The sequence below is a fragment of the Saccopteryx bilineata genome, chromosome 2 (genome assembly GCF_036850765.1).
Source record: "Saccopteryx bilineata isolate mSacBil1 chromosome 2, mSacBil1_pri_phased_curated, whole genome shotgun sequence".
Lineage (NCBI taxonomy): Eukaryota > Metazoa > Chordata > Mammalia > Chiroptera > Emballonuridae > Saccopteryx > Saccopteryx bilineata.
Window position 1 is genome coordinate 105,617,245 of NC_089491.1, and position 14,620 is coordinate 105,631,864.

The following is a 14,620-nucleotide window of genomic DNA, read 5'->3' on the forward strand; positions in this document are numbered from 1 at the left end:
CCATCCTCTCACTTTGAAAACAGAAGAAAAATAAATAAATAAATAATGAAAATTTAACCCACTGCTATGGTATTTTTGTTGGCATAGCGACCCACTCTTCTTCACTAAACTAACATGGGGAAATCAAGCAGTTAGCAATCTCTTGTGTACCCATGGCAAGCTCCTTCTAGATCTAACAAGTAGGAAGTGAAATACCCAAAGAGTTCAATTACTGGACCTGCAAGGGGTGTGCCATAGCCCCTGGTCTGTTACACAAAAAGCAAGCCCCTGAATGCCAGCCTTCAGAGTAATCTTGTTTAGCTTAAAACAAGAGGTTTAACAACTGCCACCAGGCAGTGCACTATGGTCAAATCAGGTTAGCCACAAAAACAATCCAGTCTTTATGAAGAAAATATTGAAGACAATAGCCTTTGTAATCTGAGAAAAAAGATACCCTCTCTGACCATCAAAACACTTTCGGTTTTTATTAAACTCCGTTCCCTATACTTTAAGAATGCATGTTGTAGGGAGAGAAATGAAAATTAAACAGCCGCAAATGAGCTGAATTTAGAAAAGGAACCCATTTCCATCCATCCCTTCTCAAGTCCAGCATTGCAAGCAAATGCAGTCCCTGTGCCAATGGATGGAACTGCAACATTCTTTTAACTCTGCATGGCTTCAGTGGGACAAACCGGCCATTATGAGATGCGTTCCAGCCTCATTAATGAGTTGAGCATGTGAGGCCAGCATTTTGGAAACATAAAGAGACAAACTCTAATGAGACGTCCCTCAGTGCGGAGGCCAAGATACAGCCGTCTTCTCTCAAAGACTTTCTAATAGACAGCTATTTAATGAGTGTGGGAGTTTTCCTATTAAGATACAAAAGACAACCCTAAGAAGAAGATTTTTATATACACAAATAAAACTTAATACACATACCTTTTATGTAGGTGTTCATTAATAAGCCCAAATTCAATGTTTGATGTTTTTATATATATGAAACTATGTGGCTACATAATTGCACTTGTCCACCAATGAATAAAAAGAGTAAACACGATGTCAAAATGGACAAATGATGATGTACTTTTCCTCATAAATAAAAATGAAGCCCTTCACCTATACATTTCTCATGTGGATTTTGTCTTTATTCTCAAAATGCCATATTTATTTATAAAACATTTGCTCTTTTTTTTTTTTTGGATTGGGAAACTAAGGCAGAGTAATTAGAGATTTTGAAAGAAAATTTTGGCTTCCGAATACATCCATCAATTTTATAATTTTTCTTTCAATATCTGGTAATAACAACTATTCAGAAATTCCCAGACAACACTGTGTTGTATACTTAGGCCGTATAATTAGCAGTCATTCAGAGCAGAAACAAACAGAACTGGAATCCTCACAAGAGCAGCTGAGTAGAACATTCCGGGTTTACTGAGCAAGCAGAAGGGGTCATCACCTACCCACCCCCTCACCTCTGCCTAAAAGAAAACAGAATAAATGAATGACCATGCCAAATTTTCATATGCATCAGAGTAGCAATAGCAAAGGGAGTTACAGTTAGTCGAATCTATTACAGAAAAAAAAAAACCCTCTACTTCCAAATCTTTGTTGGGTGGGATATTGGCTTTGCTCCCTTTAACATAGAAGAGATACAAAGCGCAGGAAAGTAGTGACATCAGCAGTAACCTAAGTTAAGTCTAGTTATAAATATATTAAATTACCTTAACAACAACAATGGACTTTTCATGAAAAGAAGATTGACCTTTTAGACCTATGCAACTTATCACTCTGAAAAGGAAGTTCTTCTTGAAAAGTAAAACAGAAAACCTAGATAGCAATATCTGTTATAAATACATGAAATGACTTTCCTGCAAATACACATTAATATTTGTATCATCAAATAAGCATTTCTTAAGCACATACTCTTATTAGCGAGAATTAATCATCAAATGCGTTACCCTCAAATTACAAATAAACTAGCTGCATAGTTCATGTTATACAGACATAAAAAATGACTGATATCGTTGCCAAGTGGCCATGAGCGAGATATTTGGGAACAAACTAAAATACCAAAGAAAAGTTCTGCAGTTCAGGTTGCATTCTGATAGCCTCTCCAAAAGGGTCTACTTGCCAGAAGCAACTTGGCAAAAAAGGCGATTTTTGAAGCCTGCTGGTGGTGGCTACCAATGTAAACAGGTGAAATCTTCGTGGTAATGTCGTCCGCCTCATTTCTTTCACTCTGTGTTAGTGTGAGTTTTAAAATTAAATTTTAATCATATACTAACTTTTAAAGATGACGTACGGGAATTGAGGTGTTTAGAAAGTTCACAGGCAACTTCACAGAAGGTTTTGAAACAGAAAAGAGCCTGGAAACGATGAAACCCACATAATCATCGCACTATTCGTCTTCTATTTGAATAAGACTTCAATACACCCCAAAAGTTTGATCTTATTTCAAATTAGTTAAAGAATTCGCATTTTTGAGGGCCATTAAAATGCTCCTCATTAATCTTCTTTCTTAGCATGTCTAGCTTTTGTAGCCGTCATTAACTATTTCAAGTAATTTCAGACAGGGTCAAAATATGGGGGTTCTTTTTCATTAAGATGTCTATCTTTGATTTTTAGTAGTACTTACGAAAACCTGGAATTAAATAAGATTTACAGCAAAAACGTCTCACGAGTATTCAGAACATATTTGGATAATTCCTTCAGCTCCACACAGCTCCAATTAGTACTAATCATTGCCATGCCCTAATTATTTTAAATTAAATAAATTGAACTTACACGTGCAAACATTTTGTAATTCACCCCACATCCACTTCTCTTTTCAAGTTAACTCATAAGATTAGACAACTTGTTTTAATAGATTATTATCATTGGATTAGGTCCAAAAAAGCACTGCTCTAATGGGAATTCTGTCTGTTTGAACAGAGTGGGCTAGTAGATGCTCTCTGACTCAAGTGTCAATCACTTTTTGAGGGGCCTCTGGCCCTTAGAACCCTGCTGGGTGACAGCAAGAACATTTTCCAGGTGCATGACTGGCACTCAGTAAGTTTGAATTAAGCAAAGGAGAAGTGGTAGGGATTGGTTAAAATACTTGACTAAAGGGCTCTCTTGCTCCCTACTTAACGTGCCCTTGTTTAAGGCACCAGTCCTCCCTCTCCCCTCATCCAGTGCCTTGGTAGGGGACCCTAAGCACAGCAATGAACGCCAGCATCGTTACAATTACAGAAAACTCATGCTACACAGGCCGTGGGCAAGCAAAATATTAATGAAACCAGAAAAATTTTAACACTATGCTATAAATTTTGATTACCAGAAAATACTAAAAATCACAGGATACATTAGAATCATTATTTAACTTCTATAGTTTAAACAGTCCTTTTTAAGTAATATCAGGAAATTCCATTCTTGAATAGGTTTCTGTCATAACTCCTACATTAAGCACACGAGAACTTTTAGAGGCTTATATCTCTTAATAAATCCAAATTTGTTATGTTCTGCGCTGTGTCTCAAATCAAGCCATATAGCTTGTTCCTTGAACAATCTAAACAAAAGTGGGTCATCTAAGTGATATGCTGAAGTAAGTACACACCAAGCGCCATTATATTTTTCCATGAGAGGCCAGATTTGAGGAAAGAAAGAATTGTGTATAATTACCTAATGAATTCAAACACCTGTTAAGTCATTTTGTACCTCCCAGGAAGGTAGGTCCTGGAATCTAGTGCAGACGACAATACCTAGAAAACAGTGTTCTATTTTGTCTTTATATTTCACTATGGAATATGGGGGAAATCATCTATTAGTAGTAGTAATACTAATTGTGAAAGCTTATTAAATATTTTACAGAATGCCTTTACATATATTATTCTCAAGCAAGTCTTTCATTTTACTTTTTTAAAGATTTTATTTATTGCCTGACCAGGAGGTGGTGCAGTGGATAGAGCATCAGCCTGGGATGCTCAGGAACCAGGTTCAAAACCCCAAAGTCGCTGGCTTGAGTGCAGGCTCACCAGCAGCTTGAGCATGGGATTATAGACATGTCCCATGGTCGCTGGCTTGAGTCCAAGGTCGCTGGCTTGAGTCCAAGGTCGCTGGCTTGAGCAAGGGGTCACTGGCTCAGCTGGAGCCCCCAGTCAAGGCACATATGAGAAAGCAATCAGTGAGCAACTAAGGTGCCACAATGAAGAATTGATGCTTCTCATCTTTCTCCCTTTCTGTCTTTCCCTCTCTCACTAAAAGAAAAAGTTAAAAGAAGAAAAGATTTTATTTCTTGATTTTAGAGAGAGGAGAGAGAGAAAGAAAGAAGGGGTTGGGGGGACTGGGAAGCAACAACTCATAATAGTTGCTTCTCTTACGTGCCTTGACCAGTCAAGCCCGAGTTGTCAAATGGCGACTTCAGCACGCCAGGTCAACACTTTATTCACTGCACCACCAGAGGTCAGGCTCAAGTAATTCTTTCTAAAACCTTATGATGTTTGTAAACTTTGTAAATTAGCATTTTACAAAGGGGCAAGTACAAATAAGAGAGGTGAAATGTGTTGCTCTGACTCCCACAGCTAACTGTGGGTAGAAAGGCTGGAATTTCCAGTTATGTTCTTTGCAAACCCAGGGGGCTCTGCCCCTGCCCCATCCTAAACCACACAACACCCACTTCGCCACCAGTGTCCCCAGTTCTTCACCAGCCAGACTCCTCAAGCTGCTCTCACACTCTCCAACCTCAAGGTGACACCGGACATAAAGACCACTAACTTCGACAAGAAAAGCTCATGAAGCCAGAGTGGGTAAAAGTTAAAGAAACTAAGAGATTAGAAACTTGTATTTGTAAAATCACAGAACTTTAGAGAGCATCTCCTTAATGTTTATTTTGTAGTGAGAAAACTGATGTCCACAGAGTTTAAATGTGTTCCTCAAGGACACGAAGTCATTCAAATCATGGTCAGGTCAGGAACAGAAATTTCATCTTCCTTTGCATTTATGGCATGGTACTTTGTCCCTTTGTTTATATTTTTAATCACTACTCTTCATCAAGAATCTAAAATAGGCCCTGGCCGGTTGGCTCAGCGGTAGAGCATCGGCCTGGCGCGTGGGGGACCCGGGTTCGATTCCCGGCCAGGGCACATAGGAGAAGCGCCCATTTGCTTCTCCACTCCCCCCCCCCCTCCTTCCTCTCTGTCTCTCTCTTCCCCTCCCGCAGCCAAGGCTCCATTGGAGCAAAGATGGCCCGGGCGCTGGGGATGGCTCCTTGGCCTCTGCCCCAGGTGCTAGAGTGGCTCTGGTCGTGGCAGAGCGACGCCCCGGAGGGGCAGAGCATCGCCCTCTGGTGGGCAGAGCGTCGCCCCTGGTGGGCGTGCCGGGTGGATCCCGGTCGGGCGCATGCGGGAGTCTGTCTGACTGTCTCTCCCCGTTTCCAGCTTCAGAAAAATACAAAAAAAAAAAAAAAAAAAAAGAATCTAAAATAATTCTCTAAAACAAGAATAATTAGATTCCAATGTTCCTGGCTTTGTATTCAAAGCTGCCCAAATTCTGGTTCTTCTTTACCATCTCTAGGCCTCAAAATTTTCTAATATTGGTATCTCTGTTTGTTCAACCATTCAAAATTTCCATGATGGCATTGTTGTCCTTAGTATTCTATCTATAAACCAAATCTGCATCTATCTGCCTAAAGTTACCACTATCTTAACTGTTCTCCCTCACTTCCAACTTAAATTCCAGTTCCTCCACAAGACTTCCCCAATTTCTCCAGGCCATATTAATCCCTGCCTTCTCAAAATTCTTCCATCTTATAACTTGTACCATAAATGAAAGATCGCATACTGCAAAGGTCAAGTCTTATATTAAGACCCAAAGTGACACTAGGCATGCATAATATTAACGATTACCACAATCTCATAGAAATGAGTCTCACTGCTCCCACACGTAGACAAGCTCCTAGACAATAAGAACTGTTGGGTTTGTTCACTAAAGTATACTATCCACAGCAACTAGACAGCTCCTGGCACAAAACAGGCACTCAACGTTAGATGGATGAACACATGAATGCCTGAGCAACTAATAAATGAACAAAAGAACAATGAATACAGACAGCGTCTAGAAGGGGGCTATAAAGGCAGTATACAAAGGCAGTTTTTCGTACACCAAATCATGATGCAATGATCACAGTCCAATGGGATCTCTCTGGTCTATGTACCTATATAGCACATTATGTAGAGGGGGTCTTTTACCTTAACATTTTTTGACATCTCCATAGACAAATGATACTATAGGTCCTTATTTCTTGAACTTATATATAATATTTTATGTCAGTGTCTACCGTTTCATGAACAATTTAATTTTTCACCTGCTGGGCATGGTCTTCATTTGGGAGTTGGAACAAGGGTACAGCATGTAAAGCCTATAACTGATAAAACCTGTCCCTTACTGTAGAAAAAAAAATTTAATTTAGTTTACATATATGTGAACTATGAGGCCAGGACAAGTTCTTAATCTTTAGGGCTATTTTTATAACCCATGTAGCACAGGAGAAGAATACAGTGCCTTAAGGAAAAAATGAAAAAAAGAAACAGAATGAGGGAGAAAAGAAAGTACAAATATAAAACTTAATCATTAGACTTACAATTCCACAGAAGATGACAGTAATGAAGGTACATAATACCTCTGGGCATCTTCAGCTCTAAATGAAGGACCTTAGAATACTCACTTTATTTCCTGAGGTCTCTAGTAGGTGATCCGAAGTGTTAAAAGGATTTGTACACAATATAACACTAGACAAATGTAAGGCATTTTAACAGAAACGCGTCATTGTATATTCTTGAAACAGCAACGTCAGTTCCTTCAAAAGGATGCTATTGTGGGATGTAAGAAACTTCTACATAATTGCATACTGCCCAGTGGGTGACTGAAAACTGTGGTCCCAGGGAAGAAGCTATTTTTATTCTCATTTGTAGACATCCTTGTTAAAAATGCAGTTACTTCCTAAGTTAGTGTCATAGTGAATAACAAAGTTTAATGATTAATGAATATAAAAATAAAATAATATCTTTGTAACCCTAACAGCATGAGTATTCCTATAATTTCTCTAATAAACTGCAATAAACTGACAGTTTACTAAAAAAATTAAGTAACAGAAACAATAAAACAGATGATCTTTATAGCACATAATTCAAAGTTAGCCAATTTATAAATAAAGGGATCAACTTAAAATAGAAAAAATAAAAATGGCTCACATTAATTGAGCACTTACTATGTGCTAGGCACTCAGAGTCTATTATGTATTAACTTATTTAATCTTCAAAAAAACCCTAGATTTGAGATACACTGAGGTAAAGAGGTAAAATTAGAATTCCCAGGTCATGCTGCTATTAAAGCCATTATATTTCCTCATGCAACCAGCTAGTTGTTTTAAGAGAGGGAAGAAAAATATTACAAGTCATTGCAAAAAGTTTGAAATAACTTGAAAAAGACCAAATATAAAGTTGCATTCAAATAGAACAATTAAGCAGTACTTATTACAATGTATTTACAGAGCATTCAGGATTGAGATGTTGGCACAATGAGTTTGGAAAAAATATATATATATATATCCTAATTTCACACTGATTTTTGCAGACTTAGCTGCCTTGAATTTTTAAAAATTCTGATCCAATAATTTTAATAGTATCCAACTGCCCTAATGGCCTATATATTTTTAAAGGAATAGGATGAGAGCTCTAACACAGTAAATGAAACATTGTCAAACTTGTTGTTACCTCCCAGCTGAACTATGTCACAACCACCAAATGCATTTATCACCAAGATATTAAAAAAAAAAATCACTACGAAAGCCAGTCACTTCATATCTACTTGGGAGGTAAACATTGTAAGAAACACACCATCACACCACCACCAACAGCTCTATCCAAGAAAAAAAAAGTATTAAACTGGTGTAAGATTTACTTCTCAATTTCATTTCACTGACAGGTCTTCTTTGTGATCAAAGTGTCTGGCCTTTGTATTAAGAGCAATAAATAAATATGCTCACTTTTCTAAGTAATTTAACAAAAAAAAAGTCAAGAAAGATGAAAAAGAAAAATTCAAGTGCCCTTCTATTACAAGCTGAATTTCAACTGAAGATATATTTTTACAGCTGCTATGAACTTCTAGAGCTGGTTATTCTTGGACACCACCTGTGCTTACTTGGGCTTCCTTTAGAGGAGAAATGTTACCAAAGTTTACTTTGCATGATTATTTTGAATGAATCTGATGTCCAGAGAGTAGTCATAGTGCTAAGTTTAGACATGAATTAACTTTCAAACTTCGAGGGTAAAGCAGATCCTACTAACAAAAAACAAGATTGGAGGTATCTGCTCAGTGAACTCACTAGCACCCTGATAAAATAGAGCAGGAAAACAGAACAAATATCCTGTGCTTTCAGGGCTACTCCAGGCAAAGTACACCAGTCCAGGTTTATTCAATTGTAAAAAAAAAAAAAAAAAGGAGGATTGATATTCTTGATAGAGCATTAAATCAAAATCCAGATAAAAATAAAAGTGAATGTGAAAGTGCTTTGTGACATGTATGCAACTTGTATGAAGTTGAATGATTCATACTATTATATATGTATTGTCCTAAACTTGATCTTTTTGGAGGGCCTGTATGACTTAATACACATGGGTGTATAAACTAAGTCACTAGATAGAGTATCCCAGTAGAGCCCAAGCTCTCCGTCAGTCAGTCGTCCCCAATTCCACTTCCCCACAGAGTGAGACACTCCTGCTTAACAGCAGGGCTGACGGCCTCTTTGAGACTATTCCTGAAGCAGCTATGAGGATTCTGCTTGTTGGTACCGAGACCAATCACCAAAGGGAAGACAGGACTGACACACAAGTTAGTTGAAAGAATGACACAGTTTATTACTCACAGGTCCTATGGCATGCCTGGGTACAGCTGAATGGGGCCCCATCAGCATGCTCCTCTCTGTCTGTCCTTGGTCAGGGGGGCATGCAGACAGTCCACGTTCAACATTGGAGTCTGGACGACTGACTGCAGCTGGCACCCCCTTGGCTTAAGTACCCTGTTCTGGCACATGCCTTCTAACAGGCATTAATAGGATTATCACATCTAGCCACTTTTGGGGAGTTCCTCACAGTGAGCTCCTTTTTATGTTAATCTACAGAATTGTCACATCAAGCCACTTTTAGGGAGCTCCTCACAGGGAGCTCTTTTTGTCTATACATAATTTCACACACACATTAATTGGGTCCTGCGCAGAAGGCATAGTCTTGCCTATCATATCTGTACATACTAGATTAGCTTCCACTCAGAGGGTGTAGCCTTATTCACTTGCTTAATGGCTTTTAATATTATATCCTAACTTATTTCTACATATCTTGTATGTTTTTCTATATTTCTTCCTTTTTCTATTTTATTTTTTTTGTGACAGAGACAGAGAGGGACAGATAGGGACAGACAGACAGGAAGGGAGAGAGATGAGATGCATCAATTCTTCATTGCAGCACCTTTAATTGTCATTGATTGCTTCTCATATGTGCCTTGACTGGGGACTCCAGCAGAGCCAGTGACCCCTTGCTCAAGCCAGCGACCTTGGGCTCAAGCTGCATCACCGCCTGGTCAGGCTTTCTATATTTCTATATATTTAATTACTACAACATTATATTACTGTAACATAGAGTCAGTAAACAATAGCGTGTGGGCTAAATCTGGTGACCAGCTGTGTTTTTAGATAAAGTTTTACTAGAATACAGGTACACCCATTTGTTCTCAGTAAGCCAGCAGCATTCATTGTTGACATGGAGTCCACCTGCAAATCAGAAAGCATTTACTGCCTGACTAGGCAGTGGCGCAGTGGATAGAGCGTCAGATTGGAATGCGGAGGACCTAGGTTCAAAACCCCGAGGTTGCCGGCTTGAGCGAAGGCTCATCTGGTTTGAGCAAGGCTCACCAGCTTGAGCCCAAGGTCACTCACTGGCTTGAGCAAGGGGTCACTTACTCTGCTGTAGTCCCCCGGTCAAGGCACAAAGGCATATATGAGAAAGTAATCAATGAACAACAAAGAATTGATGCTTCTCATCTCACTCCCTTCCTGTCTGTCCCCCTCTCTCTGTCTCTCTCACAGAAAAAAAAAAAAAAAAAAGAAAGCATTTACTATTTGGCTCTCTGAGATGAAAGATCAAGTATGCTAGGTTCTCAGTCCATGTTACTGTTTAATACCTGATAATACTATTTCTCTTAGGTTTTCTACTTATCTTTTAAGGTTTTTTTCTTCTTTTTTAATTTTCCTAAAGAGAATGAAGAATTCATTTACGTATGTAAAGAAAACATGCTATTTTTCTTACATAGAAAAAAGGATCACAGTCAATTTCTAATTATAAGCCTAAAATGATAGCATAGCTCAGTGATGGGAAATTTTTTGAGCTTGGTGTGTCAAAATTCGCCAAAAAACTGAGCATAAGTCGGGTGGTGTGTCACTTCGAGAAAAAAAACCCATAATTTCACAATATTTATAGTTTAAATAACAAAAATGTATATAGCTAATGCTTAACTTACTACCACGACTGGTTCTGACAGACCAGTCATAACACGATTTGGTTGTAAGTTGAGTAGGCTATATGTACAGTACTGTGAAATGATGTTATAAAAATCTTTAAGTCATATTTTATCATAACTTTCTTTGTTCATTTTATGCCATTTGTATCATCTCTACACCATTTTGTTTCTTATTTTTACATTCGTCAGGTTTAAGTAAAACACTGCATTACCAGTACAACTGGTTTACTATTTGCAAAGTCAATTTCCTCTTGGTAGACTTCTTGGGAGGGGTTTGATGAAAAATATCCAAGACACAAAACACAAATTGCTGTACTGAGTCTGGGATAACAGTTGAAATGGTGTACGTGGAGATGGTAGTGCTGCCGGAAGCTGGTCCGCACTGTCGTACGCTCAGCTGGGCAATGTTTGCACTGCCAGATGCAGAGCAGTCGTGGCTAGCTATTGTGGTCGTAAAGTGGGATGGTTCTAAGTTGCATAGGTCGTAAGTCGATCGATATTTGTAATTGTAATATATAACTGTATTTAATAAACCAAAAACTAATTATTTAACTTACCTACTTAGTGACTTATTTGTTCATCTGTCAGTTGGTTTCTTTTGTTGGTCTTAATATTATTTAACTTGTGTGGGGTGCCGTGAACTAAGATAAGTGAGGGGGAGGGGGAATTCTTTAACTAACCTGCCTATTAGTGACTTTTTTGTTGCTGAATTCCATTGGCTAAATCTTCAATTGAAGGTTGGTACACTTCAAGCCCAAGCAAGCGCTACTAACTTCATCTGTCAATCTGTTTCTTTTGTTGGTTTTGATATTTAACGCTGAGAATAAGGTCTCACAAAACTTCATAGAGGGAAAAATTGTGAGTAAAGCCATTGCTATATTTTTCAGGGTGCTAAAAGTGTCTGGTAATCAGTTCCAGGCACTCCAAATTTCCTGTTCGTAGTGGCACTCCTCTGGATTCTCCAAGCGGCACCTTTCCAGATTCTCAAGCTTTGACCTCAAGTCCACAAATACCTGAGCCCAGATGCTGTCTTGAAATTCTGCAAGTTGCATCTAATATAAATTAAGATGGCTGCCGCTATTTCTAATGGTGGGAAACGGCACCCACAGCACAGGCCCTCGCCTCTCCTAGCCTCTCCCTCACTTATCTCAGTAATGATGGTCAATTAGAAATCCACGACACCCCAGAACAGTAGATTGGATGATGGTTGCTGTGGTTATGTGGTTGCTGGTAATGGCGATCACGGGGTCCCAAGAGATGCATCCCCCACAGCATTCCGCTGCTCCCTGCTCCACCAGCTGGAAGTGAGGTCAAAGATCCTCTAACGGCCTAACTGGAAGTCCCAGAACTAGATGCTCTGTGCTGGAGTTCTGTTGTTTTGGCCTACAGACCTCTGGCACAGAGTGTCTACACTACAGCAAATGTTTTATGCTCAGCTACTGTACCTGGCCATACAGGAGCCGAGGATGAAACGTCCTTCTCGGCATGCGGCCCCATACTTCTCTGGTATGCAGCCGCATGTCATCGAAAATGGCTATGTGTGTCAGTGCTGTCACGCATGTCATAGGTTCGCCATTACGGGCATAGCTAATGTAAAAAAATGACATAATTCCTTATTTTGGTTTACGTAATTATTCCATTAAGAATTAGAAAGTGTGATTGGCTTCTGAAGAGAATCCATTTCAGAACATCAAGAGTTGTTGGCAGTATTTAAGTTTAAAAGATAATGAAAAAGACAACTTCAAACCATCATGATATAAGGATATCATATGGAGGTATTTTAATATAAACAGAGTCCAAGAGTTGAAACAGAATGTACAGTCCCCTCCTACTGCAGCAAATATGTGGTCCTAAAAAAAAATGATTTTAAGTGGTTGGGAACCTAGTCTTTTGAATGAAGAACTTAATATCTGAATACTCAATCCATCTCTCCAATCAGATTATTTCAAAGACATGGAAAATTAGAATAAAAAAAGAGATTAGCAATATAATTATATTTTTAATAAAAGAATGCTGCAACTTGGTTCTTAAAGCATCCACAGAAACTTCCACATTAAGAAAAGAACCCCTGGAGAGGCTCAATGGCTTGTCCACCATGATATCCCCAGGCAGGGGCAGAAACAGTGTGGGAACACAGGCACACCCCTGTTCAGAACTGCCGAATGTATGTCATTATGCCACACGGCCAATCTTTTCACAGCATGTCCCCTTTATCTCAGAAATTACAGTTTCTCTCAAACAGCTAACATTTTTCAAAGACTTTTGTGTAATTAACCTACAAAAAGGCTACCAGCTACACACCTAGGTATAGGTTCAAATAACCTTTCTATAAATCTGTGTAAATCAGCGAATGTCTTAGCGGCATGTTAAATTTTTATAGAACCGTTCTACCACAATTAACTTTAAATTATTGCTCTTTTAAAATTGCTTAGAAGTGAATTTGCCTCTAGGAAGCAAGCTGGGGTCTATTTTAGGATAGCCATTTCTTTAAAGGTATAAAGAAATACTTCATATTTAGTCCCTTCTTTAAATGTTTACTATGTCTAAACACTTATCCTTTTTTCAAAAGGTAATGAATGGAAATTAGGTTTCCCTTCAAGTTTTACAAGCATCTTTACACTTTGAAAAAACTTCTGGTCAAAATTCAAAAAAAAAAAATTCAAATACATTGTCTTTAAACACAAACTATTTCTGCATGTATAAGACATGTAACACAACATTGAGAGGCAAATATCCAAAAATATAAGAGGCACCCAGATTCCTATTTACACTGTACCTACTGTTACTGATTCAAGAATCCAAAGGCTGCATGTCCCAAACACAGCCAAGAAAGCAATCAAATACGGATGTCAGATTCTTAACTCCGGAAAATCTCATCGATATAAGGGCCTATAATTAATCACAGTTTTGAAAACCAAAACAAGGATCCAAACTTTCTGATCCAAATATAACTCGCAAAAAGACACGCTGCTTTCTCATACTCTGTTGCCAATTTGTTAAGCAGTAAATAAGACTGGCAAGCATATGCAAAACGGCAGGGAAAACATTCAGGGCTCTCAGGAATACCCGAACCAGGCTTGCTGACCTACATGGTTTGAGATCCAAACTTTCCTCTTACAGATCTTGTGAAACTGGTAACTACAGTACACCGGTAACCCCCCTTATCTTTAATTTAAAAACATGGGATTAAAAGTACAGTGATAGTTGCAAAGACTAGGTGAACATACACTCGAAACCAGGAAACTGTGTACACTTAAAATGGGTCAGTTTTGTATGTGAATTACATCTCAACAAAACTGTTAAAATATACAAACACAAAAACCTGACTGAAACTGACATGAGGCAATATATAACCTTAATTAATTCTACTTACTGTAAATATTCATAGACTTCCCTTCAAAAATACTAAAAGTTTCTTACTATGAAATGCTGCCATGTTAGGGGTGTTACATAATACAGAGCTTACGCACCCTATTACCTTTGAATAATTTTTAAAAGTCAGAATCACATCACATCTGGCCTTGAGTTTTGGATAGACCCCAGTGAATTTGTAGCCCTTTTTGATATAAACAGAGGAAAGCTCAGGTTCCAAAAATAGTCTTTACAATTCACACCAAACAAGACCTGACATCCAGCGCAGCTCAGGCACGACTAAGACACACAGGCACTCCTTGGCGTCACAGCATTGTTCTACAGTCTATATATTTTTCATGAAATTTGCAGGCAAAGGTGTTTTTTATCTGGATTATAAATTATGTAGCACAGCCTCATCCTTTCCCTTATGAAGCCATTAGGAACCCACTGCCTGTCAAGGACACATAAATAAGTTAATATGTTTGATTAGCAATGATGCGGAAATGTGAAATTCAGAGTCGAACTTAATGCTTCAATGTGAACTGACTCCAGATAATTCATTTTCGCATACTTTTGAGAAACACTAGGCATTTCAGAAGATACAGCAGAAGTTAAAAGCTGCTTAAGAAGATTGAACCCAGTCCAGCCTCAAAGAATACATCTACAATGCATCTCTTTTAAGTTTGTTCAGTGTAGGGTAGGGTCATGGTGGGCACGGGATAGCCTTGCATGCCAATATGAT

The 14,620-nt window shown here is 38.5% G+C and overlaps 1 protein-coding gene across 2 annotated transcripts in view; it reads right to left on the reverse strand.

The window, feature by feature from the left end:
• TMTC2 (transmembrane O-mannosyltransferase targeting cadherins 2) overlaps positions 1–14,620 on the reverse strand; it is a 420,661-nt gene that overhangs the window by 224,925 nt on the left and 181,116 nt on the right. The gene's annotated exons all lie outside the window — the stretch shown is intronic.